A 23478-nucleotide genomic window follows, 5' to 3' on the forward strand; every position below is an offset into this window, starting at 1 on the left:
ATAAGGTCTTCTATGAAGGTCTGATAGAATTCTGCACTAAACCCATCTGGTCCTGGGCTCATTTTTGTTGGGAGACTAATAACTGCTTGCTTCAAATTCTTCAGGAATTATGGAATGTTTAGATGCTTTATCTGAGCCTGATTTAACTTTGGTACATGGTATCTATCTAGAAAATTGTCAATTTCCTCCAGATTTTCCAGTTTTGTTGAATATAGGGTTTTTTAGTAGGAGCTGATGATTTTTTTTAATTTCCCCAGATTCTGTTTTTTATGTCTTTCTTTTCATTTCTGATTTGGTTAATTTGTATACACTCTCTGTGTCCTCTGGTTATTCTGCTAAGGGTTTATCTATCTTGTGATTTTCTCAAAGAACCAGCTCCTGGTTTTGTTGATTCTTTGTATAGTCCTTTTCATTTCCTCTTGGTTGATTGCAGCCCTCAGTATGAATATTTGATGAGAGAGTGGTGTTGAAATCTCTTACTATTGTTGTGTGAGGTTAATTGTGTTTTGAGCTTTAGTAAGTTTTCTTTTATGAATGTAGGTGTCCTTGCATTTGGAGCATAAATATTTAGGATTCAATGTTCATCTTGTGTATTTTTCCTTTGATGAATATGAAGTGTCCTTCCTTATCTTTTTTGATAACTTTTAGTTGAAAATTGATTTTATTTGATACTAGAATGGCTGCTTCAGCCTGTTTCTTCAGACCATGTGCTTGGAAAGTTGTTTACTGGCTTTTTACTCTGAGATAGTTTCTCTCTTTATGTCTGAGGTGTATTTCCTGTATGCAGCAAAACACTGGTTTCTCTTGACATATCCAATCATCTAGTCTATGTCTTTTTATTGGGGGATTGAGACCATTGATGTTAAGAGATATTAAGGATTAGTGATTGTATTTTCCTGCTATTTTTGTTGTTAGAGGTGGTATTATGTTTTTGTGTTTCTCCTTTTCTGATTTTGTTGCAAGGAGAATACTTTCTTGCTTTTTCTAGGTTGTAATTAGAGTTAGAGTTTTCATTGTGTTAGAGTTTTCCATCTATTGTCCTTTGTAGGGCTAGATTTGTAGAAAGATATTGTGCAAATTTGGTTTTGTCTTGGAATATCTTGGTTTCTCCATGTATGTTAATTGAGAATTTTGCTGGATATAGTAGCCTGGGCTGGCATTTGTGCTCTCTTAGTGTCTGTATTACATCTGCCTAGGATCTTCTGGCTTTAATAGTCTCTGGTGAGAAGTCTGGTGTAATTCTTATCGGTCTGCCTTTATATGTTACTTGCCGTTTTTCACTTACTGCTTCTAATACTCTTTCTTTGTTTTGTGCATTTGGTGTTTTGACTATTTTCTGATAGGAAGAATTCCTTTTCTGGTTCAATCTATTTGGAATTCTGTAGGCTTCTTGTATGTGTATGGCATCTCTTTCTTTAGGTTAGGGAAGTTTCCTTCTATAATTATGTTGAAGATATTACTGGTCCTTTAAGTTGGGAGTCTTCACTCTCTTCTATACCTATTATGCTTAGGTTTGATCTTCTCATTGTGGATTTCCTGGATTTTTTTGGCTAGGAGCTTTTTGTGTTTTGCATTATCTTTGATGGCTGCATCAATGTTTTCTATGGTATCTTTTGTCCTTGAGATTCTCTCTTCTATCTCTTGTATTCTGTTGGTGACTCTATGACTTGAGTCTATGACTCTTCATCTCTTCCCTAGGTGTTTTATCCCCAGGGTTGTATCCCTTTGTGCTCTTTTTATTGTTTCTATTTCCATTTTTATATCCTGAACGGTTTTGTTCAATTCCTTCACCTGTTTGGTTGTGTTTTCCTGTAATTCTTTAAGGGATTTTTGTGTTTCCTCTTTGAGGGCTTCCACTTGTTTATTTGTGTTTTCCTGCATTTCTTTAAGGGAGTTCTTTATGTCCTTCTTAAAGTCCTCTATTATCATCATAAAATGTGATTTTAAATCTAAATCTTGCTTTTCTTGTGTATTTGGATTTCCAGTATTTGCTTTGGTGGGAGAGCTGGGCTCTGACGATGCCAAATAGTCTTGGTTTCTGTTGCTCAGGTTCCTGTGCTTGCTTCTTTTCATCAGGTTGTCTCTGGTGTTATCTTGTCTTGCTGTCTCTAACAGTGGCTTGACCTTCCTGTAAGCCTGTATGTCAGTACTCCTGTAGACCTGTTTTCTTTCAGCCAGATCTGGGAACAGAGAGCTCTGCTCTCAGGTGTGTAAGTACTACTGGCAAATGGCTTTCAGCTCTCGGTGCAGGCAGAAACCCAAAGGGTCCTGCCCCTGACTGCTCCTAGTGCCCTATTCCCAGGCAGCACAGATGGTACTAGGCAATTTCCTCTTTGGTCAGGAATGTGGACAGAGAGAGCAATCTCCTCTGAGTTCTCAGGATTGTCAGCACTTCTGAGGGTCCAGCTCTCTTGCCAATATGATTTTGGTTCAGGGAACTATGTAACTGGTTCAGTTCGGTTCCAGGTACAGGCCATACCCATGAGGTTCCTGCTGCTGACTGCTCCTATCTTCCTATCCAGAGGCGTTATGCAGTTTCCTCTTGGGCCAGGGATGAGGGCAGAGGTAGGCAGAAGTAGTGTTCTGTCCTGCCTTCTCAGGATTATCTGCACTTCTGGGTTTTCAGCGCTCTCCCACATGGGATTTTGGTATAGAGATCTCTCACGATATTCTTCATGCAGTATGAGAATGAGTAATGCCTGTTACAATATCTGCATTTCTTTTTTTACTGCTGATTAATTTTGTACATAAAGATAATAAAGATCTATTAATATGGTACCTATTAAGGTGTCAATTGCAACATTATCGGGACATGAGGAATAACAATATAATCATTATATTGTATACTGTTGTTTTTCTCATAAACAGACACAAAGAAATTTAATTCTTAGTATAGGAACAAATGGTGAAAATGCTTGATGGAAAACAGAGAGGAAGACAGGGCAATAATTCATAGCCATCTTAAAAACTGGGCTTGTGATGGAATTCTAAAAAGCAGAAGATGTGAAGTTGCATTCTGAATTAAACTTTATTTGACAAACCTTTGAGTCAGTTGGCTGGCCCAAGCTTTTAATTTTTAAAGAATCGAAGAAAAGGTTAAATATTGATGTTGAAAATTTTATCAAACCCAAACATTAATTAAATAAGGCAAATTCACATTTTAAAAAATCATAGTTGATCAAGACCCTGAAATGTGTATATAGAAGCTGAGCCCATTTGCTTCCTTTCTTATGATCTATATTCCTTAGAACCTACAACTCAAACTTCAGTCATTCAAGTTGATAGATATAATAAGCTTTGAGACTGCTTTTCGTTTCATGATTACTTCCCATTCTATTCTTTTAAGAAAGTTCTTATATTGTTAATTTATACGAAGAAATGAACTTGTAATTCGTTTACGTAATTTCCACATTTTAATAAATATATGGAAAGAAACTGAATATCACCTGTCATGAACTGTGTCAAGATTTAATCTCTAAGGTCCTAGGTGGGATTTATGGGAGTCACAGAAAATCTATAATTTTATTTCTAAGATGTAAACCTCTGTTAATTCATTTGTTACAGTGGGGGGTCATTTCTCATTCCCTATTGCCACTCTGGGCTAATATTTACCACCCCACTGTGAATCATTGTTTACTGATACGTTTTATCCCCTTTTGTAACTGCATATCAGTGAATATTTCTTAAAAACAACATGAAAGTGGAAAATTAAAACTACAGAAAGGCAAACCTATGATGAATTGAGGATGTCTATATGTAGGCATTTATGTAAATATTTTATCCCTAAAGACCTATATGAGTGTCAGAATGTTGCCAGAAAGAAACTGGTCTAGTTTTCAGAATTGTTTTTAAAATCTAAAGGGAATGTTTTCTTTTTACGTAAATGATTTAAACAGAATAATTGACTGATAAATTATATCATAACAGTCAACTATAGCTTAGAATTATTCTAATATGTATTCTTCATGAAGTTATATAAAAACAAAAGTGCTTTCTAGAAAGGGTAAGAAATATATGAATGAGATCCAAATATGTGAATTTTTACTTTCAAGGATAATGGATATATAATGTGGACCATTTCTTCATTTCAAATGAGACACTAAAGAATACTGTTAATATCAGGTTGTTGAAGCTGTTGCATGACCATTAGACCATACTTGTATGATCCTACCAGGTTTTTTACTTATAAAACAAATATCTCAAGAGTGAAGATTACAAGTGATATTTTTAACAGAAAATGCAATTTGAGATCTCTGGTTTTACTCATAATCCAGAAAATGTTCTGATAGCATCCAGTTATCTTATAAATATCTAGGTAGTACCTGTACATTACAGGAAACTTTTTTATTAACTGGTTATTTTATTTATTTACATATCAAATGTCCTCCTTCCTGGTCTCCCCTCCAGAAAATCCCTATTGTACCCCACTCCCCTTTGCTCATATGAGGTTGCTTCCCCACCCACCAACCCACTCCTACCTCACCCCTCTAACATCCCTCTACTCTGGGGAAACAAGCATCCACAGGACCAAGGGCATCCCCTCCAATTGAACCCAGATAAGGCAATCCTCTTCACCTATATGGCTGGAGCCATGGTCTCATCCATGTATTCTCTTTGTTTGGTGATTTAGTCCCTGGGAGCTTTGGGGGGAAGGACAGTCTGGTTAGTTAATATTGTTCTTTCTTTGGGGTTGTGATACCATTCGGTTTCTGGATTCCTTCCCAGAATTCTTCCATTGGGATCCCCAGGCTCAGCATGATGGTTGACTATGAGTATCTGCATCTGTCTTAGTGAAATACTGGCAAACCCTCTGAGCAGATAGCCATAGTAGGCTATTGTCTGTGAACAATTCTTCATATCAGCAATTGTGTCAGGGTTTAGTGTCTGCAAATGGGATGGATCCCAAGTTGGGACAGTCTCTAGAATGCTTTTCCTTCAGTCTGATCCATTTTTTCTCCCCGTGTTTTCTTTAGACAGGAAAATTCTGTGTTAAAATTTTGAGATTGGCCCTAGCCTTCAACTGGAGACCATGTCTATATACTGGAGGTGGTCTCTTCAGGTTTTATCTCCCCTCTATTGGGTATTTTGGCTAATGTCATCCCCACTGGGTCTTGGGAACATCTTGCTTCCCTGTTATCTGGGACTTTCTAGAGGTTCCAAGTTACTAGCCCCCAACACACAAACACACACACACACACTCACACACACACACACACACACACACACACACACACACACACACACTGCTATATGCTATATATTTCTGTTTATTCTCCTAACTCTCTGGACTTCCCTCCTGTCTCTTCCCATGCATAATCCTGTCTCCCATTTTTCTTCTCCCTCTGTCTCCCTCCCAGGTGTCTCCCTTTCCTTACATCCCGTGATTATTTTGTTCCCCCTTCTAAGGAAGATTTAAGCATCTACATTTTGGTGTTCCTGCTTATTAAGCTTCATATGGTCTGTGAGTTGTTTCATGTGAACTCTGAGCTTTGGAACTAATATTCATTTATCACTGAGTATATCCCATGGGTGTTCTTTTGTGCCTGGGTTACCTCACTCAGGATATTTTCTAATTCCATCCATTTGCCCAAGAATTTCATAAAGTCACTGTTTTTAATAGATGCAATAGTACTCCATTTTGTAAATATACCACATTTTTTTATCCATTCTTCAGTTGAAGGACATCGGGGTTGTTTCCAGCTTCTCTCCATTATAAATAAGACTGCTATAAACATAGTGGAACATGCATCCTTGATATATGTTGGAACATCTTCTGGGTATATGCCCAGTATTGATAGTCTTCAGGTAGACTATTTCCAATTCTCTATGGAAATGCTAGATTGATTTCCAAAGTGGTTGTACCAGCTTGCAAAACCACCAGCAATGGAGAAGTGCTCCTCTTTCTCCACATCCTCCCTAGCATCTGAAGTCACATGAGATTTTGATCTTACCCATTCTGTTTGGTATGAGGTGGAATCTCAAGGTCAGTTTGATTTGCATTTCTCTGATGACTAAGAATGTTGAACATTTCTTAGGTGCTTCTCTGTCATTTGAGATTGCAGTATTCTTTCTTTAACACTATAACATATATTTAATAGGGTTATTTGTTTCTTGGAGTGTAACTTCTTGAGTTCTTTGTATACACTGGATATTAGCATTCTATCAGATGTAGGGTTGGTAAAGATCTTTCCCCAATCTGTTGGTTACAATGTATATGACTGACAGTGTCCTTTGCTTTTTCAGAAGCTTTACAATTTTATAAGGTCCATTTGTCAATTGTTAATCTTTGAGCATAAGCCATTGGTGTTTTGTTCATGAAATTTTCCCTGTGCCCTTGTGTTAGAGAATCTTCCCCACTTTCTCTTCTATTAGTTTTATTGTATCTGGTTTTATGTGGAGGCCTTTGATCCACTTGGACTTGAGCTTTGTACAAGGATATAAGAATGGATCAATTTGCATTCTTCTACATGTCGATCACCTGTTGAACCAGCACCATTTGGTGAAAATGCTGTCTTTTTTCCAATGAATGGTTTTGCCCTCTTTATCAAATATCAAGTGGCCAAAGGTATGTGGGTATACATTTGGGCCTTCAATTCTATTCCATTACTCTATCTGCCTGTCTATGTACCAATACCATGCAGTTTTTATCACTACTGCTCTATAGTACAGCTTGAGGTCAGGGTTGGTAATTCCTTGAGAAGTACTTTTACTGTTGAAGACAGTTTTTGCTCTTGTGGGTTGTTTGTTATTCCAAATGAATTTGAAAATTGTTTTTTCTAACTCTATGAAAAACTGAGTTGGAATTTTATGAAGACTGCATTTAATCTGTAGATTGCTTTCAGCAACATGACCATTTTTACTATATTAATCCTGCCAATCCATGAGCATGGGAGATCTTTCCACCTTGAGTTGTCTTCAGTTTCTTTTGTTTTCTATAATTGCTCTGCCTAGAATTTGAATAGTTAGGGAGAGAGTGGCCAGCCTTGTCTTGACCTTGATTTTTTTTTCAAGTTTTCTTTCTTTATTGGATCTTGGTGTAGTTTAATTATAAGAGTAATTGTGGCTTCATAGGAGGAATTTGGTAGTGTTCCTTCTGTTTCTATTTTGTGGAATAGTTTGGATAGTATTGGTATGAGGTCTTCTATGAAGGTCTGATAGAATTCTGCACTAAACCCATCTGGTCCTGGGCTGGGAGACTTTTAATGACTGCTTCTATTTCTTTAGGAGTTATGGGGTTGTTTAAATGGTTTATCTGTTCCTGATTTAACTTTGGTACCTGGTTTCTGTCTAGAAAATTGTCCATTTCATACAGATTTTCCAGTTTTGTTGAGAACAGGCTTTTGTAGTAGGATCTGATGAGTTTTGAATTTCCTCAGTTTCTGTTCTGTTTCCCTTTTCATTTCTGATTTTGTTAATTTGGATATTCACTGTGTGCCCTCTGGTTAGTCTGGCTAAGGGTTTATCTATCTTGTTGATTTTCTCAAAGAACCAGTTCCTGGTTTTTTTTTTTTTGATTCTTTGTACAGTTCTTTTTGTTTCTACTTGGTTGATTTCAGCCCTGAGTTTGATTATTTCCTGCCTTCTACTCCTCTTAGGTGTATTTGTTTCTTTTTGTTCTAGAGCTTTCAGGTGTGCTGTCCAACTGCTAGTGTATGGTCTCTCCAGTTTCTTTTGGGAGGCACTCAGAGCTATGAGTTTTCCTCTTAGCACTGCTTTCATTGTGTCCCATAAGTTTGGGTATGTTGTGCCCTCATTTTCATTAAATTCTAAAATGTCTTTAATTTCTTTCTTTATTTCTTCCTTGACCAAGTTATCATTGAGTAGAGCATTGTTAAGCTTTCATGTATATGTGGGCTTTCGGTCATTTTTTGTTGTTATTGAAGACCAGCCTTAGTCCATGGTAGTAGGATAGGATGCCTTGGATTATTTCTATCATCTTTTATCTGTTGAGGCCTGTTTTGTGACTGATTATATGGTCAATTTTGGAGAAGGTACCATGAGATGCTGAGAAGAAAGTATATTCTTTTGTTTTAGGATGGAATGTTCTCTAGATATCTGTTCAGCCTCTGAGGAAGTTGCTTTTAGAAAATACTTGCGTATGTTTCACATCCTCAACAATAAAAGGACTTCAGGGGGAATCACTATCCCTGAACTCAAGCAGTATTACAGAGCAATAGTGATAAAAACTGCATGGTATTGGTACAGAGACAGACAGATAGACCAATGGAATAGAATTGAAGACCCAGAAATGAACCCACACACCTATGGTCACTTGATTTTTGACAAAGGAGCCAAATCCATCCAATGGAAAAAAGATAGCATTTTCAGCAAATGGTGCTGGTTCAACTGGAGGTCAACATGTAGAAGAATGCAGATCGATCCATGCTTATCACCCTGTACAAAGCTTAAGTCCAAGTGGATCAAGGACCTCCACATCAAACCAGACACACTCAAACTAATAGAAGAAAAACTAGGGAAGCATCTGGAACACATGGGAACTGGAAAAAATTTCCTGAACAAAACACCAATGGCTTATGCTCTAAGATCAAGAATCGACAAATGGGATCTCATAAAACTGCAAAGCTTCTGTAAGGCAAAGGACACTGTGGTTAGGACAAAACGGCAACCAACAGATTGGGAAAAGATCTTTACCAATCCTACAACAGATAGAGGCCTTATATCCAAAATTGACCTTGATTTTAATGGGATTACTTCAAATGCATACTTTTTTTTCTTTTTTTTCAGGGCTGGGGACCGAACTCAGGGACTTGCACTTGCTAGGCAAGAACTCTACCACTGAGCTAAATCCCCAACCCCTTTAATGGGATTACTTAAAGTTACTTTCCATTTATTTGATATTGAGTATTGATTTGTTGTATATTGCTTTTTTATATTCAGGTATGGGCCTTGAATTTCTGATCTTCCCAACACTTTTAACATAAAGGGCTGTTGTATTTTATCAAAGGCTTTTTCAATATTTAATGAGATGATCATGTGGTTTTTTTTCTTTGAGATTTTTAACAGAGTATATTATATCAATGGATTTCTATACATTGAACTACTCCTCCATCTCTGGAATTAAGTCTACTTGATTACATTGAATGATTGTTGCGGTGTGTTCTTGGATTCAGTTTGTGAGAATTTTATTGAATATTTTTGCATTAATATTTATGAGAGAAACTGGTCTGAAGTTCTCTTGCTTTCTTGGGTCTTTGTATGGTGTAGATAACAGCATAACTGTGGCTTCACAGAATGAATTAGATAGTATTTTGTCTGTTTCTATTTTGTGGAATAGTTGGAGTATTGGTATTAGGTCTTCTTGGAAGGTCTAATAGAATTGGGCACTAAAACCATCTGGCCCTGGGCTTTTTTTGGTTGGGTGAATTTTATTGGTTTTTTATTTATTTACATTTTGATTGTTATCCCTTTTCCTGGTTTCTACTCCACAAACCCACTATCTCATCCCCTTTCCCCTGCTTCTATTAGGGTGCACCCTCATTTACCCACCCACTCCTCCCTAAATGCCTTATCATTCTACTATATTGGTGCATTGTGCCTTCACTGAACCAAGGGCCTTCCCTAACTTTGAGGCCAGATAAGGCCATCCTCTGATACATATGTAACTGGACCAGGGGATCTGGAGAGTCTGGTTGGTTGCTATTATTATTCTTCCTATGGGGTTGTAAACCCCTTCAGCTCCTTAGTCCTCCCCCTAATTCCTTCACTGGGTCCCTTTGCTTCGTCTGATGGTTCGGTGAATGTATCTCCATCTGTACTGGTCAGGATCTGACAAAGCCTCTCTGATATATCAGGTTCCTGTCAGCAAGCACTTCTTGGTGTCAGCAATTGTGTCTGGGTTTGGTGTCTGCGTATGGTATGGATCCCCAGATGGGGCAGTCTCTGGATGGCCTTTTTTTTTTTTTCAATCTCTGTTCCTCTCTTTGTTGCAGTATTTCCTTTAGACAGGACCAATTCTGGGTTAAAACTTTGGAGATAGGTGAGTGGCTCCACCACTCAACCAGGGGCTGTGCCTAAACTCTGGATACGGTCTCTACAAGTTCTCTCCTCCTCATTGGTTAGTTCAGCTAATATCCCAGGAGTCTCTTGTTTTCTGGGAATGTCAGACTTGCTGCTGGCTACCCACAATTCCCCATCCGCCTTTGTTGCAAAATTCTATTCAATTTCTGGACAATCTGTATGTCTCTGTCTCCTCGCATACTTGAACAGACCCCATTTCGCACTCTCCTCTCCTTACTTCATCCCAAGTCCATCCCACTCTCTACATGGTGTGATTATTTTGTTTTGTCTTTTAAGAAGGACTGAAGTATCTACACTTTGGTATTCCTTCTTCTTGAGCTTCATATGCTGTGTGAGTTGTATTGTGTGTATTCAGAACTTTTTGCCTCATATCCACTTATCAGTGAGTACAAATCATATGTTTTCTTCTGCAATTGGGTTACTTCACTCAGGATGATATTTTCTATGTCCATCTATTTACTTGCAAATTTCATGAAGTCATTGTTTTTAATAGCTGAGTAGTACTCCATTATGTAAATGGACCACATTTTCTTTATCCGTTCTTCTGTTGAGGGACATATAGGTTGTTTCCAGTTTCTGATTATTATAAATAAGGCTGCTATGAACATAGTGAAGCATGTGTCTTTGTTGTATGTTGGAACAACTTTTAGGTATATGCCCAGGAGTGGTATAGCTGGGTCCTCAGGTAAGGGTATGTCCAATTTTCTGAGGAACCTCCAGACTGATTTCCAGACTGGTTGTACCAGTTTGCAATCCCACCAACAATGGAGGAGTGTTCCTCTTCCTCCAGCATCTGCTGTCATCTAAGTTTTTGATCTTAGTCATTCTGACTGGTGTGAAGTGGAATCTCAGAGTTGTTTTGATTTGCATTTCCCAGTTGACTAAGGATGTTGAGCATTTCTTTACGTAATTCTCATCCATATGATATTCCTTCATTGAGAATTCTTTGTTTAACTCTGTACCCCATCTTTTAATAGGGTTATTTGGTTATCTGGAGTCTAACTTCTTGAGTTCTTTGTATATATTGTATAACCCTCTATGGGATATAGGATTGGTAAAGACCTTTTCCCAATCCGTTGGTTACCATTTTGTCCTAATGACAGTGTCCATTGCCTTACAGAAACTCTTCAATTTTTTGAGGTCCCATTTGTCAATTGTTGCCATGGACCACTGCAGCTGGGTATGGGGGTCCCTGGGACGAGGGTCCTCAAAGACTAGGTGAGTAAGGATTCGGCGGTGACAAACAGAAACAAACACAGGCAGTGTGAATCTGAGTGTATTTTACAGCTCTCAAACAAGGGTTTTTATGCTTAAAAAAAAAAAAACAGCTCCAAAAAGATGTGTTCAGTGAAGCAGCCCAATAGAACAATTATCATATTTATTTAGCATAAGAAAATACAAAATCATTCAAGTATTACAACTTCTTAAAAGTGTGTTCAATGAAGCAATCATGGATGGAACAGGTAACATCATTATTACTTGACATGGTAAAGCAAAAAGAAAATCATTTGATATTGATGGCATACTTCAAAGGGCAAGTGCATAAGATCTTTACGGGCACTAATTCCTAAACAAGTTAATAAATTTTTTATGGGCAATCATTATCTCTCATCTAGTTCCTGCCTTTATAAATCTTCAAAGTATAATTTAGCAATGTGTCAAAGTCTACCTCCGACAACACACTTATAGCCATACAAAATCATTTATTGTTGGGAAAGGTTTTATCTATCTTACCACAAATGTGTAATTTGGTAAATGATTTGTGAGGTAAAACACCTACTTCTCCAGAAATGAGGTCATAAAGTCACAGTCTAGGCTATCAGAAACATCTCATGAAAGAAAGAAAGAAAGAAAGAAAGAAAGAAAGAAAGAAAGAAAGAAAGAAAGAAAGAAAGGAAGGAAGGAAGGAAGGAAGGAAGGAAGAAAGGAAGGAAGAAAGGAAGGAAGAAAAGGAAAGAGAGAGAGAAAAAAAACCAGACAAATTGCCATGAGAACTAAAGCTCAACATTTTTCTCTGGCCAAGAGTTCCACAACCTGCTCAAGAAGGGCTCCTTCCTTTGAAGTTTTCACCTCAGCCTGTGAAATTTGTCACACAGAATCTTCAGGGGTTGATTGGCAATTTTTTTTATCTTAGAGCATAAGCCATTGGTGTTCCGTTCAGGAAAATTTTCCTTATGCCTGTGTGTTTGAGGCTCTTTCCCACTTTTTAATCTATTAAACTCATTGTATCTGGTTTTATGGGGAGGTCCTTAATCCACTTGGACTTGAGCTTTATACAAGGAGAGAAGTATACATCAATTTGCATTCTTTTACATGCTGACCGCCAGTTGAAACAGCTCCATGTTTTGAAACTACTATGTTTTTTTCACTGGATGGTTTAGTTTCTTTGTCAAAGATTACATGACCATAGATATGTGGGTTCATTTCTGGGTTTTCATTTCTATCCCATTGATCTACCTGCCTGTTCCTATACCAAAACCATGGAATTTTATCACTATTCCTCTGTAGTAAAGCTTAAGGTCAAGGGTGGTGTTTCCCCTAGAAGTTCTTTTACTGTTGAAAATAGTTTTTGCTATTGTGGGTTGTTTGTTATTCCAAATGAATTTGAGAAGTGACCTTTCTAACTATGAAGAATTGAATTGGAATTTTGATGGGGATTGCATTGAATTTGTAGATTGCTTTCAGCAAGATGGCCATTTTTACTATATTAATCCTACTAATCCATGAGCATGGGAGATCTTTTCATCTTCTGAGGTCTTTAATATCTTTGTCCAGGGACTTGAAGTACTTTTCATACAGATCTTTCACTTGCTTGGTTAGAGTCACACCAATATATTGATTTTACATTATTTGTGACTATTGTGAAGGGCATCATTTTCCTAATTTTCTTTCAGCCTGTTTATCTGTTGAATAGAGGAAGTCTACCGATTTTTTAGAGTTAATTTTATATCCAATCATTAGCTGAAGTTGTTTATCAGGCTTAGTAGTTCTCTTGTGAAATTTTTTGGGGCACTTAAATATACTATCTTATCATGTTCAAATAGTGATATTTTGCTTCCTTACTTTTTCATATCACTTTTACCTACTTTTTTTGTTTAATTGTTCTTGGTAGAGCTTTGAGTAGTATACCTAATAGGGAGATAGTAGGCAGCATCGTCTAGTCACTGATTTTAGTGTAATTGCTTCAAGTTTATCTCCATTTAGTTTGAAGGTCTGATTGAATTCTACGCTAAAACCATTAGGAGATTTTTAATGACTGCTTCTATTTCCTTAGGGGTTATGGGATTGTTTAGAGGGTTAATCTGACCCTGATTTAACTGTGGTACTGGTATCTGTCTAGAAAATCACCTATTTCATCTACATTTTCCAGTGTTGTTGAGAATAACCTTTTGTAGTAGGGTCTGATGATTTTTTTAAATTTCTTTAGTTTCTGTTGTTGTGTTTACCTTTTCATTTCTAATTTTGTTAATTTGGTTACTGTCTAGTGAGTTTGGCTAAGAATCAACCTACCTTGTTGATTTTCTCAAAGAACAATCTCCTAGTTTGGTTGATTCTTTCCATGGTTCTCTTCATTTCTGCTTGGTTGATTTCAGCCCTGAGTTTGATTATTTCCTACTGTCTACTCCTCCTGGGACTACTTGATTCTTTTTGTTGTAGTGATTTCAGATAAAGCTGTTAAGCTGCTAGTACAGGATCTCTCCAATTCTTTTTGAAGGCACCCAGATCTATGGTTTTTTTTCTCTTAGCATTGCATTCATTTGCCCCATAAATTTGATATGCTATGCCTTCAATTTTTTTTAAATTCTAGAAAGTCTTTAATTTCTTTCTTTATTACCTACCTGACCAAGTTTTCATTGAGTAGAGAGTTTTTCGGTGCTTTCTGTTTCTTTTTTATTGCTTTTGTTGTTATTTAAGAAACTCAAAAGAGGTTGGGGATTTAGCTCGGTGGTGGGGTGCTTGCCTAGCAAGCGAAAGGCCCTGGGTTGGGACCCCCGCCCCGAAAAAAAAAAAAAAAAAGAACTCAAAAGAGCATATACTAACAGCTTGACAGCACATCTGAAATCACTAAAGCAAAAAGAATTCTATCAGACCACAACAAGAAGGATTCATGGGATTAATTCAATGTTCTTTTATCTGTTGAGGTTTCTTTTGTGTCTGATTATATAGTCAGTTTTGGAAAAGGTACGGTGAGGTAGTGAGAAGAAGGTATATTCTTTTGTTTTAGGATGAAATATTCTATAGAAACCTGTTAAATCCATTTGCTTCATAACTTCTGTTAGTTTCATTCTGTCTCCTTTTACTTTCTGTTTTCTTGGTCTGTTCATTGGTAAAAGTGGGGTGTTTAAGCCTCCTACTATTATTTCATGAGGTTCAATGAGTGCTTTGAGCTTCAGTAATGTTTATTTTACAAATGTGGGTTCCTTTGCATTTGGGGCACAGATGTTCAGAATTGAGAGTTTATCTTGGTAGATTTTTCCTTTGATGAGTATGAAGTGCCCTTCCTCATTTTTATTGTTAACTTTTGATTGAACTATTCTAGCTTGTTTCTTGGGACCATTTCTTGAAAAAAAATTTCAGCCTTTTATTTTGAGGTACAGTTTGTCTTTGTCACTGAGGTGTGTTTCCTGTATGCAGCAAAATACTAGGTCCTGTTTGCGTATCCAGTCTGTTATGTATCTTTATTGGAGAATTGAGTCCATTGATGTTAAGAAATATTAAAGGCCAATGTTTGCTGCTTCCTCTTACTTTTGTTGTTAGATGTTGAATTGTGATTTTGTGGTTCTCTTATTTTGGATTTTTTCTGAGAATATTAATTTTTGGGTTTTCTTGGGTGTAGCTTTTCTCCTTGTGTTGGATTATTCCTTCTGTTACCCTCTGTAGAGCTAGTTTAGTGCAAAGTTCTTGTTTTAATTTGGTTTTGTCATGGAATGTCTTGGTTTCTCCATCTATGATAATTGAGAGTTTTGCTGGGTATAGTAGCCTACGCTGGCATTTGTGTTCTCTTAGTGTCTGTATGACATATGCCCAAGATCTTCTGGCTTTTAGAGTAGCTGTTGAGAAGGCTGGTGTAACTCTGATATGTCTGCCTTTACATGTTACTTGCTATTTTTCCTACCACTTTTAATATTCTTTTTTTTGTTCTGTATATTTAGTGGTTTGCTTTTTATGTGAATGGAAGAATTTCTTTTCTTGTCCCATTTATTTAACGTTCTGTAGGCTTCTTGTATTTTTATGGGTATCTCTTTCTTTAGGTTGGGGAAGTTTAGATTTATGATTTTGTTGAAGATGTTTACTGGTCCTTTGTATTAGGAATCTTCACTCTCTTCTACACCTATTATCCTTAGGTTTGGTTTTTTTCATTGTGTTCTGAATTTCCTGTATGTTTTGAATTAGGACATTTTTGCACTTTGTACTTTCTTTGATTGTTATGTCCACATCTCCTATGGTGTCTTCTATCTCTGAGATTCTCTCTACTATCTCTTGTACTCTGTAGATGGTACATCTGCGACTTCGGGTCCCTTTCCTAGGTTTTCTATCACCAGGGTTGTCTCCATTTGTGATTTCTTTATTGTTTCTATTTCCATTTTTAGATCCTAGATGGTTTTTTTTCAGTTCCTTCCTCTGTTTGTTTCCTGTTTTCTTTAAGGGATTTATGTGTTTCTTCTTTAGTGGTTCTAACTTTTTACAAGTGTTCTCCTATATTTCTTTAAGGGAGTTATTTATGTCCTCCTTAAAGTCCTCTATCATTTTCATGAGATGGGACTTTAGATCAAAAACTTGCTTTTCAAGTGTGTTAAAATATCTAGGGCTTACTGTGATGTGAGAGTTGGATTTTGATTTTGCCAGATAACACTGGTTTTTGTTGCTTGTATTCCTATACCTATCTCTCACCATCTGGTTATCTCTGGTATTTACTGGCCTTGTTGTATCTGACTGGATCCTGTCCCTATTGTGAGCCTTGTTTTGTGGGGCCTTCTTGGGTCAGGCTGACCTTAGGTGTGGGAAAAGTTCTGGAGTGTCTGATATGTGAGCCCAGCTGTGGCAGACCTCCTGGGAATCAAGCAGACTCAGGTATGAATGGGGTGGTGGGTGCTCCAGTTGTAGCCTGGACCAAAAGGAATATGTGTCTGTGGTAGAGCAAGAGACCCTGTGTCCTCTAGGCCCTGGGAAGGGTGGGTCTCAGTTAGATTGGGTATTGAAATGGGGGGCAGGACTCACCTGTAAGCCTTGAGGTATCAGGACTTCTCTGGGGTCAAACTCTGTGTATGTGGGGGGAAGGGGTGGAGCACATGATCTGCTTATAGGAAGTCTTTATATTTATATTCCTTAGGAAAACCATTGTGGTGGCAGTTGGCATTTTTTGTTTGTAAGTGTAGGTTTTATGTTAACTCTTGTGAGTAAGTTAGAAGTGAGGGAAACTGATGACTGAGAATTAGAGAAATAGATTGGAGTTAAGCAAAACTCCAGAAGACCCAAGTCTGGTCTTGTTCACTGAATACAGCATAATGGGAAAAGCATACCACATACTTGAAATAATATGATCAGTATGTTAATAGTAGACGCTCCAGCTTCTTGCATCAAATAGATTAACACTTGAAGTGTCATCCTGAAATACTCATTTCCACAACTATTATGAGTGGATTTATTCATTTCTTATAAATCAAAAAGTGAATAGATTAAATAATAACATCATTTGCATCGCTTTTAGTTTTGGTCTGTGATGTCTGTCAATATAAAGATCATTTATTAATTTGTAAATCAATGCATATAAAATGTACTTCAAAAAAGGAAATTACTGTTCGTCATTTCACAAGTAAGTTAACAGTTTTTAATTGTAATTTCATTCTTTTTATTTTGCTTTAGGTAGAGTTTCACATAGCCTAGGTTGGTCTTGAAGTGACGCTGTACCTAAAGATGTCCTTGAACTTTTTATTCTCTTGTCTCACTCCTGAGTGCTAGGATTATATCTGTGCTCAAGCATACGTGGCTTATGTGTTACTGAAGATTGACCCCCTATCATATATGTAGGAGAAGCTATATTCCAAACCCAAAAGATGTACTTTTACTAGGTGGATTTGGAATTATTTTTCTTGTTTGAATATACTGGTGACATGGTTAAATTGTTCAAAGAACTTGATGATCTTGCTGAGCTCCGTAGCTCAGTTCCCAAAATGTACAGCGTGAGTAATCATTCAGAGAAACATTCATTTATACAGAGGTGGCCCAGGACCAGGCAAAACACTGTAAGAATTCTTAACACAAAACCTGAAACCCATGCTGCTTACAAAGAAAACATTGCAGAGACAACAACATGACACTAGGAGTGCAAAATATCCTTGACCTCAAGTGATAGACCATGGTCAAAATGAAGAAGAAATTTTAAGTGTGTGTGTGTGTGTGTGTGTGTGTGTGTGTGTGTGTGTGTGTGTGTGTGAGAGAGAGAGAGAGAGAGAGAGACAGAGACAGAGACAGAGACAGAGACAGAGATAGAGACAGAGACAGAGACAGACTTAGCATATCTCTTACATATTTGCAAATGTTCTGAAATTGAGAAAAAATAACCCTGAAATGTATCATACGCCATTGTCACATGTTTCAGATAAAATATACCTAGGTTGTACTATGAAGTGTCATTTTAATGGAATTACCACAAAAATACTGGTATGAAATGGAGAGTGTAAATTTGAGCCTGACTGAGCACAGAGGGACAGAACTGTGACTGTGAATGAAAATTCCCCAAAGAAAGTCTAAACTATGATAACAATTCCAAAGCCCTTGATCTCCTTTATTGTCGAGACCCTGACTGTTTCAGATCCAGATCCAATTATGTTAGGCCACCTTTACCTCATTTATTTATTGTCTACGTCTCTATGGACTAATAACCACAGGAGTTGTTATCAGTCCAAAATGTTTGAATCTCTTAGGTGATCATTGACATCTACTACCACACAGGTTAAATGGGTCATTTGAAGCAAAGAAGTACAGGCCGACAGGAACCGGATGTAGATCTTTCCTGAGAGACACAGCAAGAATACAGCAAATACATAGGCGAATGCCAGCAGCAAACCACTGAACTGAGAATGGGACCCCCGTTGAAGGAATCAGAGAAAGGACTGGAAGAGCTTGAAGGGGCTGGAGACCCCATATGAAAAACAATTCCAACCAACCAGAGCTTCCAGGGACTAAGCCACTACCCAAAGACTATACATGGACTGACCCTGGGCTCCAGCTGCATAGGTAGCAATGAATAGACTAGTAAGGGCACCAGAGGAAGGGGAAGCCCTTGGTCCTGCTAAGACTGAACCCCCAGTGAACGTGATTGTTGGGGGGAGGGCAGTAATTGGGGGAGGATGGGGAGGGGAACACCCATAATAGAAGGGGAGGGGGAAGGGATTAGAGGGATGTTTGCCCGGAATTCTGGAAAGAGAATAACATTCGAAATGTAAATAAGAAATACTAAAGTTAATAATAATAAAAAAAAAAAGCGTCTGAGATTTCTTCATTTTATTGTGACCTGCCTATCAGTGAATTTGAAAAGAGACTTGATGGATAACTTTTTCTTGTTCTGTAACTATTATTAAAAGATCACCTATCACCTACCACCATACTCAAACACAGCCCTAGGGTTAACCTGAATTCATGTGCTAGGCCATGATGATTCATTAGCTTCAGAATGACTTATCTGTGTTCCCATTGGGGTGAAGCCTGCTTTTTTCGTTGTTCTTGTTTTAACTTATTTTTCATTTATAAATAAACACTGGTTATAGGAGATACCAAGAGGTAAGGAATGATGCGTTTTGTCAACTTGACTGTGTAATGAGCTGCCCATGTACTTGTTAAGTTACTGGTGTGTCTATGAGGATTTCTCTGTAATAGACAAACATTTAAATTTGCAAAGTGAATAAAGCAGATTGCCACCACCTATGTCAGTGGGCATTATCCAGTGCCAGATCCTGGAAATTTCTTTTGTCTGCCTTAATATCTAAACTCTAAGCCATCAGTTTTCTGATATCACCCTTGAGCTTGAACACACTGTATATCAACTCTTCGGAGTCTGAGTCCAATATAACCTCATGAAGAAACCCCTTATAATCCATCCTTTGTATGGAGGTGGCGAGAGGAGGCAGAGGGAGAGAGACATTTACAGACACACACAATAGTTTGATCTTTCTCTCTGCAGAGGTCTTATGCATATAAGGGCTATCCTAGTGATTGATTAAGTGGAAGCGTAAGTTTGGGATGAGAAGCTGAATGTGGTTAACTGAATTGTTCCTTAAGAGACCAACTTTGGGTCTCACTCAGTGGGTTATGAAACTTGCCTTATAAACCTGACAACCTGAACTCCATCCTTTGAACCCACACTAAAATAGGAGACAACTGATTCCACAACAGGTCTTTTGTTACATATATGACTTGACATTAGTCCCAAAACACACTTCAGATACACACACACACATACACACACACACACACACACACACACACACACACCACTACACCAACAACAGTTCTTTGTTTTTAATAAAAGAAAATGAAGAGTCATGTTTGGCTTAAACATAGATACCTAAAACATTGTGTAACTTGTAGTGATTATATACACATGCACACATATATGCTATATGCACATATTTACATAAACAGTTTATACAAGGTACCCATCTAAGGTGAAAGTAGTTTGATAGTAAAATAAGCCACCATCCTACAAGAAGTATATAAAAGTTAGTATTGATTTGAATATGTATTAAAAATGAATTTCTAAGATAAATACCATTACAATAATAATAATAATAATAATAATAATAATAATAATAATATATGATTGTTAAAAAATAGAATGATTGCCACCATGTCACCATGTATTACTTTTGTGCAGGAACAAAGAAAATTTTAGTTGATTATGTAAGACAAACATCCCTATGTCTGGGAGGCAAACTGCTGACCCAAGGGACATCAAAATCGTCTTTGGAAGTTTCTAAATGTCATTAATAAAAAATTTAAGAGTAGACTCAAATGTAAGCTCAAGGGTGATATTATTAGAGTATGAAAGAAAAGCTACAAGACAGGGAAGCTGTGAACTTCAGATGCTTCCAGGAAGAGGAGGCAAGAAGTATAAAGGCCAAGAACTTATGCTGGCATGGACTTCAGACACGTGACTGAAAAGCAGCCATATGGCTGGGAGGGACACCTGAGAGAAAGAATAGTTAAGTCATAACGTCATTGGGGTACAGGCTGTGGCTTTTTGTTAAAAAGAAAAACATGCTTAGGAAAGATGTAAAAGAAAGAAAATAAGTTACTCTCTTTGAAATAATTCTGAAAATTGTATAGACAAAACTAGCATGATTATGGACTCTAAGCTTCTGTGCTAGGGGCAGGGACTCTGGGAAGGAAAACTACAACATTTCATTAAGAACTAATTCATCCATCCATCTTTTTAGCATCATTCATGGTGATCCCACCTTCCTCTTAGAGGCCCCTAAGCAAGGAGATTGAACCACTTCTACAGGAAGGTTAGGTCTCCATTATTCTATTCTCTTGACCTGAAAGTTTTGTTCGTTTTCTACCCAAATACTGCTGGTGCTTACACTCAGGCATGAGGCTATAAAATCAATTATTTAAATCCGTAAATTGTGTATTTTGAATGGAAAGGGGTGAACACACTAACCATAAAAGTAGCAATTTTCAAAACAATGTTTTCTACAAGATTAAAGAATAAATAGTAGAGTGATTGTCCCAGTTTTGTCCCTAAACAACCTCTATTTTGCAATTCAAGTATCAACTTCCTGCCTGTTCTTTGCATTTCCCTACATTGCCTATGAACAAACAGAAATGAAGTCAGAGGAAGGCAAAAGACAAAGAGAGAAATGAGCTTTTCCTTTTACAATTAACAGAACAAACAAAAATAAAGCTTACCCTTCTCCTTAAAAAAAAAAAAACCCAGTGAGAAGTTCATCTTTCAAAGCTGTTTTTAAATTGCACTTGAATAATTGTATTTTCCTCAATAATTCTCCAATAACAAACATAAACCTGCAATAACAAATGGCATCAATTTCCCTCTAATAAGAAGTCTTTACTATTTGGTTTTAGAACTTATCTTTGGAAAGTCTTCTCTCTGCCTTCATTCCACAAATTTCTGTATGTGAGGAATGAATGTATTCAACTTCGTCAATGTTATTCTGGCTGTCATATTCTTTATTCTTCACAGACAATACCAACATAAGAGAAAATAGTAGAAGGTATGTTATTCTTAGAGACACCATTGCAGAAGTATTTAAGAAGATGTCTTCCTTCATGGCACATAAAGCATTTGTTTTTAAGTGAAAAACATAGTTTTTGAATAAAGTGATGTTCTAATCTGTACAATTAACCCTGGCTGTTTTCACTATTGGATTAGAAAGCATAATTGATATGGTATTGATTTTCCAGTGGTTATCTTTCAGAAAAATAAATTATTGTTGCATCAGATGACTAAATTGCTCAGAATACTAACACTGAATTGAAATGGATAATCTGAAAAAAAAAAAGAAATGGATAATCTGAGTCCACAAGAAGTTGTCAGATGGCAGCTACCTTTGAGAAGTAAGAGAGTAGATGTTTTATAAACATCTTCTTTTCAGAAAATATGTTTTTATCACTAGTTTTTAAAATCCTACATCAATATTTGCTATGACATAATTAAGTAACTCAATGTTGACATTCTTCCAATTATATATCAATACTAATAAAAACCAATATCTAACTTACTGTCCTCAAAATAATTGGATATTCATTTTATGTTTCTTTATGGAAAAGGTATGTGTCCCATGGTTTTCAAAAAGCAAGCATTTATATGCTCTAGATAGAAACCTGAATATGTGTCCCATAGTTTAAATAAAAATAAATATTTCAAGGTAAGATCACAAAGGTTCACATCTTAGTTACTTTTTTATTGCTATGAAAAGATATACTAGTCAAGGCATTGTATAGAAGCAAAATTTTCTTGGGAGTTTATAGTTTCAGAGGGTTACAATCAGTGACATCATAGCAATAGCCAGAAGCATGGCAGGAAGTGAGAATGGTACTGCAGTTGTAAGCATGTTACTGGAATAGTAACTAAGAGCTAATATCTTCATAACACCACAAAGCAAAGAAAGAAAACCCTCAGAATGACTTGTAGAAACCTCAAAGACCACTCCTAGTGCATGCCTCCTCCAATCAGTTTAGACCTCTTAATCCTTACAAAAAGGAATTTCATCACAGTGGAACAAAGTCCTCAAACATATGAGCCTTTGGACCTATTCTTACTCAAACCCAAACAATCACCTGTATGTGGTTGGTGACTGAGACAGGTCCATGCTGTCCACAAACTTACACCCTTTTCCATCAGCCTTGTGAGTGCTGAGATTAAAGGTAAACACCAGTACACTCAACACCAAGTGTTCTATTTTAAGCTCATTTTAAGCCGTTGGATAAATATAAGTTGCAAATACAATGTTGTCCTGAAATACTGAGTTATTGGTAATCGATATGTTTGCTCTGACATGTTACTGTAATTTTGGAAGTATCATCTCTAATATTAATGTACAGATCATGACTTTTCACTTGAAAAACCTTAAAGATATCAGTCTACAGTTTCAGAGCTTATCTTGTAATCTGATATTTTGCCTAGACAAGCAACAACCAACCAGGCACTCTGTAAATACTGTAAATACTGATAAAATTATATCATCCTAATGTAAAAATGATTTCTAAGCCATTTTTTGTCAGTAAAATATTCAGTTATGCTACGTTTTAATGTTTTCCATTATTCATCCCAGTTCTACTTCATAAAGACAATGGAAGCAAAACAAAATATTCAGGCAAAATACTAAGACAGGTGGAGTTATGAAATCACTATAAAATGAAATATGATATAAATTTACTCTGTCTTTGATTTTGATAAAACTTTCTAGAATGATTAATATTTATGGTTTTTCATGTTTTACTTATTGATTTTTGCTATATTCACATCATAACCATAATATGTTTAGATTTTATTGATGTTAAAAATCAATTTCAAAACTTACATGCATCCATGTAATGCAATTTCGATTTTGTTTATGTATTTTTAGGAGATTTGCAGGGATTGCATTCTCTGTAGTTAATAAAAAATACAGATATACAAAGTATTTATCATCTTTATTCTTTCTTAGTTCAAAAAGTCTCACTGAAGCAGTTTAATATTTGGTCCTAAAATATTTTAATTTATAGAGCTTACTTATGAGTACTACATGGAACCAGTACCACAAAACAGCCTTTCTTCAAAGGAGGTCAGAGACAGGTTTTTATTTTTATCCAAATCTGAGAGATCAAAGACCAGGAACACAAATTCAAGGCTACAGTAAGTTATGTGTTCTACCCTGGAGCCCTACATGAGTTCTGCTAGGCTCTAGACAAGAAAGAATATAAGTTAATGCAGTTCAA

Source organism: Rattus rattus, chromosome 18 (assembly GCF_011064425.1).
Source record: "Rattus rattus isolate New Zealand chromosome 18, Rrattus_CSIRO_v1, whole genome shotgun sequence".
Taxonomy (NCBI): Eukaryota; Metazoa; Chordata; class Mammalia; order Rodentia; family Muridae; genus Rattus; species Rattus rattus.